At 34.0% G+C, this 22,249-nt stretch overlaps 1 protein-coding gene across 4 annotated transcripts in view; it reads right to left on the bottom strand.

Moving 5' to 3' along the window:
- PCDH9 (protocadherin 9) overlaps window positions 1–22,249 on the bottom strand; it is an 873,028-nt gene that overhangs the window by 640,814 nt on the left and 209,965 nt on the right. The gene's annotated exons all lie outside the window — the stretch shown is intronic.

Genomic DNA, 22,249 nt, shown 5'->3' with positions numbered 1-22,249 from the left:
TTAAGATTTATTTAAATCAGACACTTAAGTATGCATGAAAATTATCATAGGTTTTTAAGATATCTAAAATCTACACTTTCAAACCAACATCATTTTTTCCACCTCTTGAGTGTTTCCATAACAGATTTGCATGTGTTGCAAAAGGAAAATACACACTGCCTGAAGGTTCCAGAGCTGTTACTTCCAAAGCCTTTCCTACCACTGCTCGCTTGACCTAGGACAAATCACTGAAACCATCTGGCCTTTGGTCTCCTCATTTGTAAAAGTGGAGAGAGAAAATATTTAGATCCGATTAATGGATGAATGATAAGATTTTTTCAACATTCTAATTCTAAAATGGAACCATACATTGGTGGACTCAAGAAAGTAAATAATAAAAACAAATTTTCCTACATATAATGAATTACAAGGGAATAATGTAACTGTAACTAAAATTTACTATCAAAAGTATTTCTACCAAATAACTTCAAATTTTTTTTTTTATTTTAGCAAAAAAAAAAACCCACATAACTGATTTCATAAAATGGAATCCTTGTATATTTTCTTTCTGTTTTTAATGATAATTAGGTTTTTAATGATTTCCTATACTGTTACCAAAGGTTGATTTTAAAAGGTTTTCTTTATATGTGGACCCTCCACCTTGGTCTCCCTATGCCCACAATGTTGGCTGTCTGCCCACTCTTCCAAATTGCCAAGAAATTCCCTGACTCAGGTTACTTGCATTGGCTGTTATTTCTGCCTGAAAATTTTCTCCTTTTTCTCCTTCTTCTCCATTTCTTTCCTAGATCATTCAGATCTCATATTCAAGTATCATATTCTCACGAATGTGTACCTGATTGTTCTGGATATTCTTGTCTATTATAGTCTCTATTATTATTTTTCAGGTTTATCTTTTCTATGGTGCTTATTACAAAGATGAAATCACTTTGTGTATTTACTTATTTTTCTTGTTTACTAGACAAGAATATAGTAAATTCGTTCTGTCTTCTTGGCTGCCAAAATCAATCCCTGACAATAAATTCTATCTTTGTTGAATAAATACAAACATATATTTGGGCATTTACAGCATACAAAAACCTAAATGATTATTAAAATATTAATATAAAGTTAATTTTCACAGTTAAATAATTATAATTATGTAGGATATTTGTTTCTATAATTTGACCTATGAACAACTATGGCTAGTATAATACATTCTTTAAATAGTTAAATACTTATACATGTTTTTTCTTTTATAGCTCATCTGGAATTTTAGGTTTTAATATGCTTAGAGTTGTTTTCTTTTTTTTTCTATTATACACTGTATCAAAGTTCATAGTCTATATTCTCTTTTTATTTCCACCAGGCATCAACATAGCTTATTTGCATGGTTGATAAAACGTTTACTTTTTCACTGAATGATGCTAAGCTGCTGTGCTGTTCAAGCTCCATAATAGTAACTGCAGGGTGGACTGACTGACAATGGCTTATCATCTATCAACTGCAAAAACATGTAAATTAGTAAAATAGATGTTTATTTGTGTATGTATATGTGTTCGTATGTTGGAGTTGGAGTGAATTATGGTCTTCTTCTCCAACACCAGGTTTCACACTCTTTATGCAATCTGGGAGACAAAAAATATGCAGAAAAATGATAGTCAATCCGAGCCATAAATCCTCACCTCGTTAATACTCAGTATATTTATACTTTTAGCTGTGACTACGGCCTAAAGCTTCATAAATTCACACATTGTCTATTTTTCATTGGTTAGGTCTCTGCACATCAGCCAAAACATAAGCCTGTCCTGCATTTTCTTTTATACTCTTAGGAATAAATGATCATGGCAAAACAAAGGCATCTGAATAATCTGTTGTTCATTCAGGACATAGAACTCGGTATGATCTCATATTACCTTTAAAATGTGGCATTAGAAGTAAGGTACAAATACAAGACAGTCCATTTACACAATTGATGGGGAGAGGAATGACCTTTAGATACTTGTTTTATTCTAGGAATATGAAGTAACTAATATCTTATTAATATTTCTATAGTGGAGCTTCAATAGTGATTCCCCGCCCACCCCCCCGGCGGCTGGCCGGTAGAGGGAACTGAACCCTTGACGTTGGTATTACAAGGCTGCACTGTAACCAGCTGAGCTAAATTGCCAGCCCGATAGTGATTTTTCAGTAGCTTTTTAGGAGTACTAAAATCACAGTGGTTTGGGAGACCGAAAAATATATACCAAGATGTTTTCAATTTCACTGAATAATATCCTAGGTTCTGTTTCACAAGAAGATTTGCTTCATTCTCAGTAATGTTGAAAGTGTTCAAAATAAAAATAAAAACAAACACATAATTGAGTAAAATGCAGAAAAATGAATATTCAGGATATATATAGTATGATTCCATTATTATAATATCTATGTATATACGGTAAATAGATATATATCATATCACATTACATGATATATAGTATATATATATATATATGTATATATATATATAGCATAGAAAAATTGAGGAAATTATTCCAGCTAAACTGTTAATCAAGGCTACCTCCACAAATGGCATTTGAGAGGGCAGAGATTTTTATTTTTAATTTTTACACTTCAGTTTTACTTAAATTTATTACAATGAATGTGTGCCACTTTTACAGTTTAAAAAGTAAATAAACTTAAAGAATGGATCTGATTTATATTTTGTATATCTTTTAATTTTATTCATCCAAAGTATGCTTTGTAATATGTATATTTTGAGCTTCCTGGAGACATTTTAAATAGAGTTATTTTGATGACTCCAATGCTAAACATTGGTATTTTTCTGCAGCAGCCATGTGAAATGTCTACAGAGCTCAGCTTCCCTGCCCATTTATAAACACTCAGGGGACCCCGGTGTGATCAGTGGAATCGTTACATTACTGTTTAATAGCACATGCTGTTGATACATTAATTGCTTTATTGACTATTTTAAAAGTTTATGACCTCATCTGCATTCCGATTTGACTTTGTTTTGCAATTTTCTCTTGAATCTCCACATTCAACAACCTACATAATGTGTATTAAACTAATAAATTTACAAAATGAAAAAAGAGAGATGATATGCTCCTCATTATTTTTTTAATCAACTAAATCATTGTTAAGCAGGAACTATATTGCAAGGAATTGCAAAATCACAAAACTGTGATGCTACAGCTACCTGATTAGAAAAGATGCTTCATGTTTTTTTTTGTAATTTTGTTTTAATAATTATCAGGTGAAGGTGCTGGGTAATAAAGTCATTGTTTGAAGCAAGAGAAGTGGCTCTAAAATTTAACATTTAGATGTTTTATTTAAAAAGGTCAAATGGATTCAGAACGCACTCCATGACATCATAAATATCTGTTCAAAAAATTTTTTTGATGGAAATTTTATTTCTAAAACCTGAATAAAGTACTGTGCTTCTCAAGGAATGAAAGATGATTGGGAAATGTATATAAGTTAATTAAGGCCATGAATATTTGGTTATGGTGCAAGATGAAAATAAAATTCTGTATTTTACAAACAACCTTATAACATGTAGCATGATGTTTACACAATAAAATGTCACATATAGCAGTCTTGCCAGTTTCCCATTCCAATTTCACTTTCAAAACTCTAAGAAAAAAAATTTCGCAAGAGTTTCTCACAAAATTTATCCCTCACTGAGCATCGAATGGCAAATTTGTGAATTTTATGTTCTAAAAAGCAGTTGGACCAGGTCTCACATTCCAAGACAAAAAAGATAACACAGACCTTTGGGATGTTTACTATATTTTTATTATTGAACAGTATTATTGTATACAGTGCTCTGAGTGCTTAAAAAGTGGTTTAGAAAGTAGAACATGCAAAATATTTCCTATATACAATGTAAATGAAGGAGCTGGGTCAAAATGTAAATGAAAGAATGAGGAAAGAATTAGTGGGAATTAAATTTTTAGAGCTAGATGCAATAGAGACAATCTTCTGTTTCTATTTATTTTTATAGATGAAGAAATGAATGCCCGAAATCATTAGATGACTTGTCCACAGCTTCAGTGTTAGTAGGTAGTGCAGTGGTGATCTGAACCTAAGAGGTCTTTAACTTCTTATCCAGAGCTTTGTTACTGAACACAGTTGCAGAGAAGAGTATGGGAAACCATTCAGGACAAATAAATGGTATGCAAAGTTGCTCACACATGAAAGAGATTATCACGTGCAGCAGACTGGATGGAGCACAACATATATGCTAAGCAACAGTGAGGCTGCTAAGAGGATAGGTGAGACTCAGAAAAGGGATTTTTGTGGGGCAAAAATTAAAGATCTACACTAGCTTTCAATCATAGTGAATAAGTATTGGAATTAACATTCTGTACATTATAAATCATGAGCTGATTGTGATTCCAATTAAAGTAATGTGGAGCAACTCATGAAAATTTTAAAATCACATTATAACTAGTTTATAGATATCACTGATTGAATTAGCTAAAAATGTTTTTCACTCTAGCCCACCAAAATCCCAAATGACCTTATGAAATCAGACAGAATCATGTCACTATCAGAAACAGACAATTTCCTTAATAGAGAGATTGTAGCCATTAAATAGAACAATTTAATTTCATCTTTTCAATGGTTTGCTTCCTAGGATCTTACAAATACAATTATTTGAGAAACAGGATAAAATTTATTCCTCAACTAATTTTTTCAAATAATGAATGTCACTTCCTGATTGTAGAAATAGCACTTTACGGAATTACTCCATGATCTTGTCTTTTTTTACTCAACCTGTTTATCAGAAAGACTTTCGGCTCAACTTCAGCTCTAAATCATTTTATTCATGAATAATGAACTAACAATCCTGTGTACTTGTAAATTACTTTAGATATCTAAATTATTGTTAAAATTCACATTCTCACTTCATATGAAATAGCGTCTAATTGACTATGCACTTGGTATAGCAGCCGCTTCCTCAGACTCTCAAAGAATATTAAAGAACAGGGTGAGGTATTATTAGCACAATGGGGACATAAAAAATTGAACAAGGAAGGATAGTTCTTCAGACTGCTAGCATTTTTACCTGTATTGTAGAACAATTCAAAATTACTCTTCTACCAGAGGCCCAGGCCGTTTCCTTAGAAAAAAACAGAAAGCACTCTGTAGTAGCACATTTCATAGACTGATGAAAAATAGTTTTTTCAGGCCATAGCAGTATAATGAGTGTATCGGTAAATTTTTCTTTAGCTAAGAATGATTTTGATCACTCTAGATGGAAGAAAAGGTGTTGTTGATTTCTTTTTGCTTGTTTTCTTTTGTTTTCTTTTTCTGTAATTGTTTGCAAAGTTTTTAAATCCTTAGCAATTTTGATAACTGTCCAGTGAATGCTCCCATTAATTTATTTAGCATTTAATTAATTTAAAGGCTACATTGGATGAGACTTAAAATTATAATCTTGTATGTCCTCATATCATGAGGGGTAAAACAGAATAAAGTTCTACAACTAAGAATATTTTAATTATAAGCAATAAACCCGAAGCAATATGCCTGGATTGGTGAAAACTCAAGAATATCAGTACAGTACTTGTTAATATGGTCCATCATCTTTCTCTCTCTTCCATTCCCTTCAAAGAATATAACATTTGTGACACTGTTAAGCAAATGTGCGAATCAAAAGAAATCGATACGAAAAACAAATTCAATAACAAACAAAATTGATAGTAATCTCTCACTTATATTCAAAGAGAATTTACATTTCTGAAGAGGGTAGATCTCTCCAACTGGATTTCTAATAATACTAAGATTTATGTTTATTTATATTCGATATTTTCATCTTCTATCAGATAACTTATATATTTCACCTTCCAGCTTCTACTCATCTGAACTTTGACAAAAGTTTTCTATTTTTTCAAAACAGAGAGAAATTTTTCTAGTCAGCAATAGGTTCAATACAGAGACTATCCAAGAAAATCGGGCCTGGACATTGTCTCCTCATTGAGTTTGGCTTTCCTGTTATTGTTTGACATTCATTTGCCTTTCTAGAAGTCTCATCTGAATAGATTTTCAATATTAGTGGTTTTTTGTTTTTTGGTTTTTGTTTTTGTTTTGTTTTTTTACTTTATGTTCCTGACTCTAGTTTGCCAGTTATATATCTCATCTGGACCAGTGTATAATATATTTTCTTCTTCTTTTTCTGTGAGACAATGCCCTGATTCTATCTATGGCCCGTAACTTATCTGTTATATGTCAGAATCAAGATGGAGCTCCAAGACATCAGTAGGTATAAATTCAATTTTGTAAGACCAATCTATTAGTATCTAAAACCTATAAATATAGAAGAGTAGAGGAGGCACGTTTTTCCCATTGCAGTGGACAAAACAAGGCTTGTGGTCCTTGTTTTGTCCACTGATCAAAATACTTCACAAGACCAAGAATGTGTGATTAATGTTGTCAGAACTGTCCCTGTTTACAATACTCTGTAAAAAAGAAAAAAACATAGATCAGAGAATCATGAAAGACTCAAAAATAAAAGTACTTTTTCTACTTACTTGCTATTTTTTTTAAAAAGCATAAATTTTATTCACTCTTCCTTCATAAATTTAGCATCCTTTATTATTTGCATTTTCCTCAAATCTCATTTATTCATTGCAATTTCACTTGACTCAAAGTGCTTTTCAATTCTATTAACATTTTTACCTGAACTTGAACCTGAGAAATAATTCTGAGTGAACATTAAGAATGAAATAGAAAATGTGGTATATATACACAACGGAATACTACTCAGACATAAAAAAAGAATGAAATTCTGCCATTTGCAGCAACTTGGATAAGCTTGGAGAAAATTATGTTTAGTGAAATAAGCCAGGCACAGAAAGAGAAATACCCCATGTCCTCACTTACAGTGGAAGGTAAAAAAATAAAGACAGACAGAAACAAAGAAACAGAGAAAGGAACAACAAACACAATAAAATGTTGAACTTTCAGAAGGAGAGAACAGAACTGTGGTACTAGAGGGGGAAAAGGGGAGGTGAAGGGGTAAGTGTAAGATTGATTATTGGACACAAAGAATGAGTATGCTTTGTAATGATGAATATGCTAATTATCCTGATTTGGTCATCACACAACGTGCACAAATACTGACAGTCAACTCTGTACTCCACAGATAGGTATAACCAATTATGTTTCAATAACACACACAAAAAATACAGTGACTACAAGGAAGTTCACAGGCTCTACAGCATGCTGTGAATGCATGGCAGCTTAGGTTGAGTTGGCTGTTGGATTAGGAAATCTCTCAGAGAAAGTATACTAGTTGTTAACTAGAGCTGGTGGGTGATGGGAGGGTTGGGGGGTGATGGCTAAGGAGTGTAAAATTTGGGGGGTAATAAAAACATTTTTAAATTGTGGTGATACTGAACTCTGTGAATGTAATAAAAGCCACTGAATTATACACTTAAAAAAAAAAAAGAATGAGGTTGACATGACAACAAACAAAAAACAAAAGCCAAAATAAATTATTTATTTCAGAAGTAAAGTAAAGCACACTTTCATGAAGAAAATAAAATGTTTTCCTTGGGGGAAAATAATAGTGTTTCCATGAAGGATAGTAAAAAGTTTCACTAGCATAATTATAAACGGAAACAAGAGAACGAGGTAATGTAAAAATCATTGTGGCATACTCCTTCATTATCGTATTAAGTGGAATCTCATGCCTTACCATTTCAGAACGTAGGAAAAGACAGATGATTATGTTAAAGTATTTTTTAAATTTAATATCATGTCTTTCAAATTAGGTGGCAGTTTTGTCTGCATTTGATAGAGTAAACTTTGTTTTTGCCTCATGCTGCAATGAGAAGAAGTGTCATAAACTCCAGACTTTTAGAGAAACATTAGTGTGACTGGTCAGTGGTCTCTAAATAATTGTTTTATGGCTCTTGATCTTATCAGTGAGCAGATTATAGAAGGAGAATTCAGCAGAAGAAATGAAGCAAATATCCCCATAGGATAACAAATGTTTCAGTCATCTGTAGTGATACGTGCACTCAACAAATCTTTCCGGAGTACTTACTGTATTTTACATCCTATGCTAGCAGTGGGAGTAGAGAGGCAGGATCTACTGTTGCTGTCTCAAGAACAGGCAAGGGATCTAACTTGATACTGGAAAAACTAACCCCTCTAGTGAAATGAAGCAACTTGAAATCCATACCAAGACGTCAGAAATGCTGTTTTCCTTGGCAGTGCACCAGCCTGACTCCATCTAAGCAATGGTCTTTTCTTTGACTCCTGCATCTCTTTTGTGATATTAGTTAATTTATTTTTAACATGTCACCACTCCTGTTGGAAAACAAGCTCTTTTAACTTCGGAGCTCTTTTTAATTTCTGTTTCCACTTCACAGCCCCCTGACATTCTTAGATGATTATAGTGGGTGGTACAACAATGTCGGCTAATTAATGACTTATTGCAGACATAAAGCCCTTGACGAGTTGGACTAGTCACAGTAACAAACCGAGCTGACAAAAATGTCTGCCTCAGAAGACCAAAAAACAGCACAGCAGAGAAAATAGGCCATTGAATTTTGTCATAAAGGATCTTCTAGGGCCAAAGTATATCATTAGTCTTGCCTAGCAATTGCCTTTATGAGCATGTAAATCGGAGCTATAGAGTAAAAGCCTCTTATCACTTATAGCCTTTACTCTTAAAAAATGATCCTGAATAAACGATAGCAAAAATGTAAAACAACAGCAAAGAAGATAACATGTCTGGTAATACCAAAATGAAATGTTTAAATTAAAGTTGGGACACTAAAATTTAGATTTCCTATTAAACAAACTCTAAAGGGGACAAAAATAATTTGCAGTCTTCTGGAAATATTTTTTTCATGAAACAGAGGTATTGCTAACACTAGTTATTATTTAGTGAAGAGTGATTCTACGAAGAATTTCCTGCTAAAAATGTTCGATTAGTGTTTATAGTACATCATGTAACACATAGCTGCTATTTGAAATATATATCGAAAAAAATGAACGAATAAACATAATAAATGGAAATTGGTTTTGTTTATTTTCCTGAGTTTACCTGATATCTACTTTGGATATTGAGTACAGAAAAATTAAACGACATCAATAATTCTAATGTTCTATAAATAAATATTTGCTGCTGGTTTCTCTAGCTTAATCTCATTTAGGGAAAGTTAGACTGATTCCTGACATAGCCTTTGTTAAGTACAATCTGAGGCATAGCTATGAAGTACTAGTAGTGATTTCAGAAAGCAAAATTATTAGCACATTGATGAAACTAATGGAATGTGGGTTGCTTCTCTGCTTTTTACTTGAAGCTTCTCATTTACTTTGAAGAGGTGGCAATGGGCAGCAGCAGGGCTAAATTAGCAGACTTCAGAAAAAGATTCTCAGAGTTGTAGCCACTATCATACTACTGTTCTTCCTCCTCATGCCTTGGACTAAAATGCAAGAGTTCTACAGGAAAGCTACGAAGGGCAGGAGAGGAGGCATCAGTAAGCAAATAAGTTGAGGTAACCTCCTGCTGTAGTTTGAAAGTCCCCCCAAGCTCATGTTGGAACTTAACCCCCAATAGGGTGGTGGAAAGTTGGGCCTTTAATGGGTGATTTGATAGCAAGGACTGTGCCCTCATGAATGGATTGATCCGTTATGGAGTAATAGGCTGATGGTTAATGGGTTTCCGTGGGCGTGGTGCTGATGGCTTGATAAGGAAAATGACTGAGAAGTTTAGCTCTTTTGTTCATGCCAGTTCTCACCATGTCATACTGTGTGTCACCACTGGGACCCTGTAGAATTCCCACCCAGAAGAAGGCCCTCACCAGATGAGCCACTGGACCTTGGACTTCCCAGCCTCCACACAGTAAGAAATAAATTTCAATCTTTCATTCATAAATTACCCAGTTTCAGGCATTCTGCTGTAAGCAACAGAAATGGACTAATACACTTACTAAAAATGCTGACTTAGACAATCAATTTTAAAAATTACATACAGTATAATTACGTGTAAAATATTCTCAATGGCCTAAGGTAAAAGAGATCAAATTCTCTAATCATTCAATTATATTAAGTCCCTTTAGAAGCTAGAGATAATTTGTATTGATTGATTGATTGATTGTCTACAGCACTTGTAAGTCCAGTTGGGATAACACAGAGTATTATTTGTTGTTTAAACAGACAGAAATCAACATAGAAATTGTTCATCAGGTGTTGGAGTACTAAAGATACACATAAAAAAATGAAGGGAAAAAAAGAGAAAGGGGTAAAAAAGACAGAGGTAACATAGTTATGAAAAATTGCCAGAAGGATCAAACACTTACAGAGTTTCAGAAACAAAGGAAAAAGTTTGGGATTATCAGAAATTAGGAGTCTAGCTTTTAAAGAGAGGAAACTGCCTGGCTCCTGCTGGTAACTCCAAGGGGGCGCAATGAGATCAATTCCAGGAACACAAAGAGAAATTGGCATTATAACCAGGGAATGATGGCTGCCAAGATAAAGTACCGTTGCTGGGGTGGCGACAACGAACAGAACAGCCTGCAAAGGAGGAAGCAAGGTCCCTCTCTCCCCCGCCATTCAGTCTCCCTCTAGCGTGCCCTGTTGGAGCCAGATGGCAAAGCAGAAATACAGTTCATAGAGCTCCAGCCCGGGAATTGCAAAGCTGGTGGGTGGAGTTGAAAGATAACAGCTTAACAACTGGGCTCAAGGAAATTAATCAAGGAAATTAAGATGTGATAACAGATACATTCCTTTCATTTTAAATCATAATATTATTCTGTGGAAAAAGCTGAGCTGAGGTACTGACTCCAGAAATAGCACTGAGCCTGTCCAGAGGTGAGATGGTTAAGGACTTCTGAGAGCAAGAGAAAAGACAAAAACGTTCAAAGCACAATTTTGTCATCTTATCTCCTTTTTGAGTCTCCTTTGATAAGAATCCTTCACTTCTCACTCGGTGATGAAGTGACATTGTCTACAGAACTGTCTTGACTTTTTATCCCACTTTATACTGTATATAAATATAGGATGAAACCACACAGGACCTAGCTATCTTCGGTATGCCTCATCTATCATGGGATAGTTAATTTGTGCATTCATCTTTTAAAACTAATAATGAATTTCTAAAACCTTTTAAATGGGCTTAAGTTTTGTAATCCATTTATTGAACATGCCTGCAATGAAAAATTAATTATTAAACAAGAGCCTTGGGAAGACATCAGTGGCCTTGTCACCCATGCTCTAGATTGATAACATGTCAGTTTCCAGACCAGGGAGGGCACTGACAACTCTCAATTTGAAACCTGGAAGGGTAATTCTTAGCATGTTGTGGCCTAAGTCACATTTTAAAATTATTTTTCATTAAATGTTAGGTAGAATAAATTTATCCATGCCTCTCAAACTCAGCGTGATTAAATGAGCTGGCATTCTTTCAAATGTAAAGCATAGTTACAGCTTCTCAAGGGCACAGGAAACGCTGAAGCATAAGACAATGGTAAATACAAAGGCAAGAGATGTGGACAGTGATATATTCACAAGCACCCCGGGTGCAGCGAGGTTTTGGAAAATGCTGAGGCTAACAAAACAAGGGCAGCACATTCCCCAAACGTAAATGCACCTGCAGCCAAAAGCTCTGCTTGAGTACTGGTGCATAAAAGTGTCCACCACTAAGGGAAAAACACACATATGCACACAACCTAAAAACAGAAAAGAACAGCTGTAACCAATTTTCAAACCCTAAGTTTTGGGGTTGGGTTAGGAAGTTAGGAGAATTGTTCAATATTTGTGTCAGTCCTACCCTTTAATTTTTCAAAGTTAAGATGGTTTTATGTGACTATAAAGAAGAAAAGAACATCTGTTATATTGTGTGCTCCTGCAGCAAACACTAAAGCTTCTCGAACTTCTCTTCTTCCAGGCAGAGCTCAATCTCATTCTACAAAATGACTCTACAATGTAGTTTATATCAAATATATTCGACCAGGTCAAAGAGAACAAATCGTCCATATCTCAAAATCTTCAAATGGACTGAATTCAGATTAAAAGAGCCTAAAGGAACAAAACAATAATTTATTTAGACCCAATTGGGCCGCAATATTTGAAAAAATATGTAAAGAACATCTTCAGAGTATATTACATCCTTGTGTATTACCTTCATTCTTTTTTTTTTTTTTCTTTCTCTCTTTTTTTTTTTTTTCCCCCGTAATCATATGTATTTGCTGGGTTAATGGGCTACTAATGCTATGGAAGATACAAATACATGAACAATGATGTCTAGTCTTGCAGAGATTTTTATTTATTAGGAAGATACAGCAAAGGATAATGTTCTGTTTTGCCTGATAGGCACAAGAAAAATGCTATATAAACTGTAGCTTGTGTCCTCAGAGATTTCACTGAGAGTGTCTTTTGAGCTGGACACTGTAATGAATATTACTATTTTCCAGGCAGGTGGGATATACTGGTGAATGGCCAAAGGTCTCTGTCCTTGTGGAGCTAACGTCTAGTGAGTGGAGGCAAACGATATTCAATAGACATAATAAATAAGTGTATTATATGGCATGTGAGAACATTAGTGCTAAGAAAAAAAAGAAAAAGCAGAGGAGGTTAGTTAGGATTTGGAGTGCCCCGTGCTGAAAATGAACAATTACAATTTTGGTTAGGGAGGGTGAGATAGGCCTCATGGGAAAGTAAAATTTGAATGGAGACTTGAATGTTAGTAAGCATTGCTTATGAAAGAGAGTGTTTTAAGGAAGGAAATAGCATCAAAATTGTAATTCATGCTTACCTTTATCCTCAGAGTCTAGTTGGTACTGACAGAGTAAGCACACAAAAATATTTACTGAATACATGTATAAGCAAGCTTAGAGTATCATGAAATTACTGAATGTACTTGCCCAAATATGCATGGTGCCATTTAACTGGAAAGTGTCCCATTGTTATAGAACAAGAGTAGAAAACACTAAAAAGTTAAGTCGAGACTTTATTCTAAATTCAAAGGTAAAGAATTTTCTAGGAAATTCAGTATAGGATTAAAAACTAATTAAGTTATTGACTAAAGAAGGAGAGGCAAAGAGAAGGGAGGAGTTGGTGACAGGATGAGAGCTGTGCTTTAATGTGGTGGCTGAGTTTGATTAGCCATGGCAAAGACTGGAGATGTGGGATGTGATTAATAGACTTCTAAATATTTCTTTCAAGAGGTAACACAGACTTAGTGTAGGATTATGATATTGGTACTTGAAAATTGGGCCATATCCAAAAGAAACTGATCCATTCATCCACTGAGTCTTTTAGTTAAGAAAGAAAACAGGAAGAAAGGAAGGAGGGAAGGAAGTAAAAATTCTGGGCCAGGTTACATGCTATACCAGACAGTTTTTTATTCTCATGGCACTTACTAAGCAGTCAACACCAAGAGTACAAAGTGATGTGAGAAATTTTGATATGAAGAATTATATAAATTTGACAGCCACAGAACGTCTTAAGGATAAGTAAGAATTAAGACAGTTTAAAGAGTAACAATAGTGTCCATTGGTGAGAAGAGAAGGTGTGAAGCCCCGAGGGAAGTACTGGGGAGTTTAGAAGAGGACAGAAATAGAGAGGAGAAGACAATTTGGATTATTGGTTTAAGGGGCTATTTTAATTAAAGATAATTAATAGTAATATATCGAACAATAGAGTGTTCTTTGGGAAACTGCATGAATGGGTCTTAACTTCAACTACCACATACCCCAGTAGCTAGTCATTCTAAAATACATATCTCTACCTCTGTCCACCCTTCTGAGTCCCAAACTCCCACACGTCTACTGCCTGTTGTGATTCCACCTTACACATGTAACACCTTGCTCAATATATTTTCAAATTGAACCTATATTTCTCCCTACTCCCTCAAACTTTTTACCTATTTGTTGAAAGAAACCAACTTTTCATCCCAACAATTGCCAAAGTAAAACAAAATACAACACAACCCAGTCACCGTTGACTTCTCTCTCTGCCTCATAGCTAGCTAGGTCCACTTCCAATCAGTCACAAATTCCTGGCAGCGGTCTCTCATAACCAGCCTCCACACTCAGTTCTCAGTTTGGCTTTAAATTCTAAGTTTTCTTCTTCACTTTATGCCATGTTACTCTTCAGTCCATTCTCCCATGTGGACTTTATACAATGAAAGAGCCAAACACAGTAAATAAATACATATATATTATTAAGGCTCAGTTAAAAACAAAAACAAAACTAAAAGCAAGCAAATACTTCAATCAATTTTACTGACTATAATATAATCCAAGATAAACCATAAACTCCTTAGAAAGACTCAGAGTCCTTTGTAATCTAAAGCAATCTTCTCTCGGTTCTTTGATAAGAGCCATTTCTCCAGCCATACACCCTTTAGAATATCCTGCTTCCCAAGCAAACTGAGTAGTTCTTTCCCACCTCTCTTCTCTGCCTTTGCTCAGATTATATCTTTTATTCATTTGTAATCAGTCTGATGAACTCCTATTTATCCTTCAAGGCCCAATTCTTATATCGTTTGGTTTCTAAAGTCAATGAGTTCAGCCTGAGATGTCAGGCAATGTTGAGATACAGGTTTCAGTCAGCAGCAAATAATAGAAATGCTGATAATGGATGAGACTGGCAAAGGAAGATTATTAAAAAAGAAGCAAAGTTTCATGAGCAAAACCCCTTACAGTTCTAAGGATCATACTTCACATTCCTTCTACATTGTTTGGAATTTACAATGAAATAAGTTTAACTGTTAAAAGAATAAGTAACTTGACGTTATTTCTTTTCTTCAATCATATTTCTGGGAAAATAAATTTCACAAAGAATAGAATAAATATCTTTTTGTACAGAGAGAAATTATAATATTCTTCATTTCTATCCATGCTAAAAAAAAAAAGTGTGTTTTTGGACTTAATTCATGACTAATTGATTTTATTCACAATATTTTAAAAATAGTCTTAATCTGAAAAATATCATAGTGTTTTCTTAAAGTTTAAAATATTAACTTCCCCACACTTTTAAAGTGGTAATATCATTTACATAAAATCTTTATTGGTATTATTGACTTGCACTTATTTAGTACTTACTATATGGGCGTGTAAGTTTTCTAAGTACTTAATATCTACTTATTTACAAAATGACAGATGAGAAATAGCAATCACAACTATCCACATTTTACAAAAGATTAAACAAAGACTTTAAGAGGCATGCTATTTTGCCAAAGTCATACAGTAAGTAAGTTCAACACACAATTAAGTTTGTGTGATTCAAATGCTTATTTTCCAACTATAGAGCTGATAAGCTAGTTTTTATGATCACAGTACACAGATAAAAGTGGGAGATTTGATGTTTGAATTAAGATTCAAATATGCAGTTACTGTGCATGTTGACCACACTCATTAGCACAAAACAATAAAATAATTTCAAAACTGTGTACAACATTTCAAAACCGTGCCTTAAAATTTTTAAGAACTATGTTCCTGAAAATGACTTCACTAGTCGTAAAGGGGCAAGAATAGGAAGCTGTACTGTGCTGCAGAGAATCCAAGTTTTAGTTTCTTTCTCTCACACTGCTTACAAAACAAGGGTAGAGAGAAATCCCAAAATAGGAAAAGTAGTGGCTTGTTCCCTGGCTGGCATGGTCTGAGAATGCTCTTGGTACAGCATTCTAAGTACCTAGGAGAGAATGTCAATCCCCCTGGTTTAATTAGGACCAGAGTTGTTTGGCTGTGACTGAAAGACAGAGAGAGAAAGCGACATGGGATCCAAGAAGTGTGAAGAACAGACGGGGCTGTGTACTCTTAGTGGGGCAGAGGGAGATAGTAGAATCCCTTGTGGTAACAGTGAATCCCAGGTACTCTGCTTAAGAAGAGAATCTTCTGGAAACGATTGTATGCCACTCCAAAAACTCGGATACATTTGATATGTTATGCTTTTTTATTTAGCTTGTATGTCTTACTCACCTTAATTTCTATCAGTACAGGTGACTACTCTGTAGGAATTTTGTGAGAATTTAGTTATTGTCAGGAATATTTTTCAGCTTATTTATGGTACCTCAAAGCTTCTGAACAAAAAAGTATGTTTCTGCTGTATTATATCATTGGTAAAATAAATATTTACTATGTATTAATGCTAAGAAATCGTGCTCCTTGTTCCCAGAAATAGTTACAACCAAACCAGTTAATACAAAAAGTAAGCTGGTTGCATTCTCCTATAGAATGTCTTCATCATCAGAATTTCTTGCATTGAAAATTTGAAAAGATCCAATACATTTGTTTTTATGTAAAACCATACCCATCAATCACTGAAATATGGACAACAGAGCAACAATTGGAAAAAATTTTATTATTAAAAATCTAATTTGCTTTGTCAATAAACACACTGTAAAACATATTTACTAAGAATTTTCAAGCTGCTTTTCATAAGCTGTTCAATATCTTCCTAATTTAACTCAAATAAAAATAAATACAATAAAGTTCTCAAAATTTATATCCAAATGCTTATCATCTATGCATATAAATGCAACCATATTTTATACTAAGTTAGAATAGTAACCAAATATGTTCACGTCTCAGTTTTTAATTTATTGAGTCAATCCTAAAAGTCACTATTCTGTTTTGAAATTAATTAAAATTAATAAAGAATCTAAGAAATCAAGTCTTTGTATTCCTTATTTTTTCTCTTTTTAGGAAGATAAAAACTACCAATTTTTAGAGACCAATGATTATCCCTGTTTTGTCACAAATAGGACTAGCAAAGGGTTAAATCTAATCATTTATAACTTCACATTCACTGAAACAAAGTTACCCTTCCTAAGAGAAAGTTTAATCTTTTGTGAACTTTCTTTTTTCTGTACATTTGCAACATGACTGTACTTCTAATTATCAGGTTTATTATGCTATTTTTGTCTCCATTTGAAAATATAGTGAATGGTGCTGCAAAGTGACATATTGATCTGTCCATTAATTATCAGGCTATCTAGTTCTTGTTTTTTTGTTTGTTTGTTTCTTTGTTTTCATCTATCTACATCTGGGCCTGTACACACATATGTCTTACTGTAGTTCTTGTTGGCACATGGAGTTTGTTTTGGTTGCTTATTTGTTTTTGATACTAAGTACAAAAACTACATTTAAACAGAAATGATTTTAATAGAGCCACACATCACTTTGTGAAACCACTGGTAGATATCTAATTGGCCTTTATCAGACTTGTTTTCCACAATCTCCCAGTCAAACTTAATAACCTGGCTCATTTAAGGAGCTTTCTCACAATTGTTAAGTGTACAGACATATACATATATGGTAAGTGCGTATGATTTAGAAATCCATTGTACAAAGCAAATATACTTCTGAAAATATTGTAACATGAGTTTGTTAAAAGCAACTTTACAAATAACTTCCTCCCAACAAAGATATCTGAGTACTGAAAAAATAAATTTTTCCCCCCAAAATCTATATTCTGGCCCTTTACGCTGGACTTTGCACAACAGTTTAAATTTAAGTAATGATTTTTTTAAAAGAAAAAAAAAAAAGACTGATTCAATCAATTTATCTCCTTATTCTAACAGTATGTTTATTATGAACATATATTGTTGCCATAATGCTTTCAAGAATTATACTGACAGAAACTTATTTTCACATTTCAATCTTTTATTCCATCTGAGGCTATCTACACAAGATATATTTCATAATTGTAACTAGCTCCTGATGGATGCATACATTATTAGCTAGACCTAGCATTTCTGGGCTTCAAGTATACTTAGAAACATCACATCCAATTATTTAAATGAAGATTAAAAGAGAAGCAATATAGTATGAAGCAAGAACTTTCATTACTTCATTCACTGCCAAAGAACCTGTCCCAGTTGCAAAATTAGTCATGATACACTCAAGATATTTCACTCTCTAGTCTATTCATTATAACTACAAAATTAAATAACACTTTGCAGGAACTATTTTAATGATTGCTACTTATTATTAGAGAATAGCATAGGAAGAAAAAGCCTTTATTTAAAAAAATAGTCTCTTTAAAAAGTATAATATCTGTCATGAGTTCTCAATCCCACTAGAGTCTAGGGAAGGCAGATGGATGTGCCCATTCCCACGCAGGGGAGATGTAACAGACCTGACTTGGCCTCTGATAAATCTTCTCTACAGTCCCATTAGTTTGATGAAGTTCTTTGAGAAACTGAGAAGAGAAAAGTGCCTGTGAAAAATGTCCCTATTCTGTAGCATAGTGTTATTAGGGCCCTGATTTATTCCATAAAAGGGAGTAGGTCACAAAGGGGAAAACTAACTGTTTTTTTTGTTGTTGTTGTTATATATACTTGCTAAGTACAAACATATGGTTAAAAGCCACATTACAGATTGAAAAACTTTTCACAGTACTATACATTAATTAGATTCCCTTAAAATATTCACACAAAATAATAGTTTTTAAAAAGTAATTTAGACCTTGCATTTTTTTTTATAAGCATTTCATTGCATAGAACATATTTTTAAATAAATATATTTTAAAACATTTGGCAATAAGCGGTGGAATGTAGACTTCTGTGGAGTCCAGGTTGAAATCCAGGTTCTCTCATTTGGTAAACATATGACTTCAGTGATGTTTCTAGAATTATTTGTGTTTTGATTTCCTTACCATAGAATGGGTGGACAAACAGTATCAAATTCATAGGATTTGGAAGTAATTAAATGAGATATTCTATTTAAGGCTCTTTGTTATTCCTAACAAATTATAAGAAGCAAATGTTGTAGCCATTATTATTATTGGCATTGCTTAACCAATCTTCAGATCAGTTTTCTCTAACTGTAAATGTCAACATCTAAGGAAAAAAGAACTATTTTGAAATGGTCCATCTAGCAATAAATATTCCTTTCCAAATTATTTGTAGAATCTTTTCCGTCCTCTCTGTATTTCAGCTGATTCAAAAAAGTTTCCCTTTGGAAAGAGGTGAACACAGGAGGGGAACATACACTTGTGCACCAAGTGTTTCCTGAACACCTCCTTAAAAACTTCATCGGGAGACTGAAGGAAATATTGATAAACTAAGAGAAGCAGAGTCACACATGTATCTGCTTGTGGAAATATCATTTGCTTTCCCCACTAATTAAATAAAGATTCACATCCTCAAAACTAAGATCCCTTTTCTCAAAAAGTGTTAGAAACAGGAGTAGGGAGGAGAATTTTTTTGGTGAAGTAGAGGACTTTTCTTTTTTTATTTGAGTTTGCTTTAAATAGTTGGTTTTTGTAAAACCAACTGGGGTAAATTTGGGATAAATGTACTTCGTAGCAGCTTACGATGCAAAAACAGAGCTAGGTGGGATTTTCAGTGCAACTCTGTCTGTACTATTTATCACTTTGTCTTCAGAACTCCTGCCTCACCCCCACTCTGGACACACAAACAAACACACATACTTTAAAACTTTAAGTGCACCTTTTATTTACCTCAAACATTCCATGTGTGCTCCCTGTGGTTGACATCCCATATCCAATGGATTCAGTTTTCTTGCCACCAAACTCCTCTTCAGGCCATTGTGCTTACTATGGTGGCATAATAATGTCAACATATGCATTTTAAATATCTCCCACAGATTGTATGCACATTTCTAATTTCCAAACTAGAGGAATGAATTTCGATAGGGAGTAGGTTCTGATTGCATTTTCTCAGTGAAAGCAAAGAATGAGTAAGTTATTTCAATGTCCTTTAAATACTATAATTCTGCTTATTTCACAGGTATTTACTGTTGCCCTACATCTAGAATGGTTTTAGACAGGGGTTAGATGATAAATCTAAAAAACTGTAGAAGGTGTCATTAAATAACTAGATTAAAATTGTATCTTAAATAGAAATATTATAATAGCTTCAAGTACAAACCTCAAGAGAATGGGGTCTATTTGAGGCATGGAAGATGGATTATGGAGGGATGTAAAAAATACAAAACCAGAATCGAAATAGAGTGGGTGTCTCTGGTAATCTAGGTCATTGGTTCTGAATCTTGTAAGAAATTATCAGAATTACCTGGGGAGCTTATTAAAAACACTGATTCCCAAGTCTCAACCCCTAAAGATTCGCTTGATAAGATCTGGAAATAAGTATTTTTAGCCATATCCCTGGTGATTTTATGTAGTTCCTTCCACACTGGTCCTTGGACCATCATTTAGAACTCAATAACTTAGAAGAGGAGGGAAGATCAGTGAAGGGACATATTTAAAAACAGGATTTTTTTTTTTAGCCTTATAAGTTTGATTAAGGTCTTATATTCTAAAAAGAATCTCTTTGGGAGTACTCATTTGGCTACAATTTTCATTTATTTAGCTCATATTGCTCATAGCAGTATGAATATTACTACAAGTATGATATATTTGATTATTATATATAATATATACAGCTACATAATATATATTTTAATATGATATGCATAATGACTTACTCATAATAATGACTTAATTACAAAAAGTTACAATTTATTTGTAACTTTAATTTTTTTCAAATATATACTACAGTACCCAATTTCAAAGGGAAATCATATCATTTCAAAGGAAAAAAATACTTTTTTAAAGAAAGAAAATCCATATAAGCCTAATTTGGTCACCAATGTCAAGATCCGAAATATTTGTATATTATTATGCTTTAACATTACTGCCAAGATGTGAGTATATGACATTGAGATATTCCAGAGATCATCAAAACTTGTTCTGAAATATTGTTTTCTGAAAAATTTTCCTAAGGATACAACAGCAAAAAGAGCTATTCTTAAAACTTCCTAAAGCAGCAATATCTAAGATTTGAAAAGGCTAAATATATTTTAGAATATCAATTCAATCTTATTACATTGAATATTATGCAGCCATCAAAATAACAATAGTAAAAATTTAAAAACATTTGGGGAGATCAGTCAAGATGGCACATTAGTTGGTTCTGGGTGTTGCTCTCTCCCACAGAGTGACCAATTTGCAGCTTTTGAGGAGCAGCAACAGAGGACCTGAAATCTGTGCTGGAATGGACAGGAGCTGCCTACCATGGGACCCCAGTTCAGGTTGCTCCCCATTTCGTAAAGAGACTTTAGAGCTTCTGGGAACACATGCCCTGAGGCTGCTGGCCAAAGAAGGCAGGTGGGGCTGGGACGGGAATTCCGGTGCAGGCCATCCCAGCTCCAAGAGTGACTTGGATCCTGAAGGGACTGCTGCTTCTGAACAGCAGAAACTAGCCTGGACCAGAAGTCCCACCCTACCTGGCTTCACCTGCTCATCTGGCTTGAGGCTTGGGAGCCCAGAGCCTCTCATTAGAGACTACTATAAACATCTATATGCCGACAAATTTGAAAAACTGGAGGAAATGAATAAATTTTTGGATGCATACAAGCTACCAAAATTGAGCCAAGAAGATATAGAAAATCTGAATGGAACAATAATAATAAAAGAGATTGAAGTTGTTATCAGAAGGCTCCCAACAAAGAAAAGCCCATGACTGGATGGGTTCATTGCAGAGTTCTACTAAATCTTCAAAGACGAACTGATACCAATTCTCTACAAACTGTTCCAAAAGATTGAAACAGAGGCCTTTCTTCCAAACTCATTCTATGAGGCAAATAGCACCCTAATACCAAAACCAAACAAAGATGCATCAAAAATAGAAAACTACAGGCCAATATCCTTGATGAATATAGATGCAAAAATCCTCAATAAAACATTAGCTAACAGAATACAGCAATACATTCAGAAAATTATACACCATGATCAAGTAGGGTTCATCCCAGGGATGCAAGGTTGGTTCAACATATGCAAATCAATAAATGTGATACACCACATCAATAAAATCAAAGAGAAAAACTGCATGATCATCTCTATTGATACTGAAAAAGCATCTGCCAAAATTCTATATCCTTCCATGAAAAAGAGTCTTCACAAGTTAGGCATAGATGGAAAGTATCTCAAAATAATTAAAGCCATATGCGATAACCCCACTTCCAATATCATCCTGAATGGGAAAAAGCTGAAAGCTTTTCCTTTAAAAACAGGAACTAGACAAGGATGCCCACTCTCACCACTCCTGTTCAACACAGTGTTGGAATTACTAGCCAGAGCAATCAGAGAAGAGAGGAAATAAAAGGCATCCAGATTGGAAAGGATGAAGTCAAGCTGTCCCTGTTTGCAGATGATATGAACCTATATATTGAACAGCCTAAATCCTCTGTAAAAACAAAAAACAAACAAACAAAAAAACTCCTAGAGTTGATAAATGATTTCAGCAAAGTTTCAGGATAGAAAATCAACACACAAAAAT

This window comes from Cynocephalus volans, chromosome 7 (genome assembly GCF_027409185.1).
Source record: "Cynocephalus volans isolate mCynVol1 chromosome 7, mCynVol1.pri, whole genome shotgun sequence".
NCBI classification, from domain to species: Eukaryota; Metazoa; Chordata; class Mammalia; order Dermoptera; family Cynocephalidae; genus Cynocephalus; species Cynocephalus volans.
The sequence above is the reverse complement of the archived record's forward strand: the minus strand, read 5'-3'. Positions and strand labels throughout refer to the sequence as shown.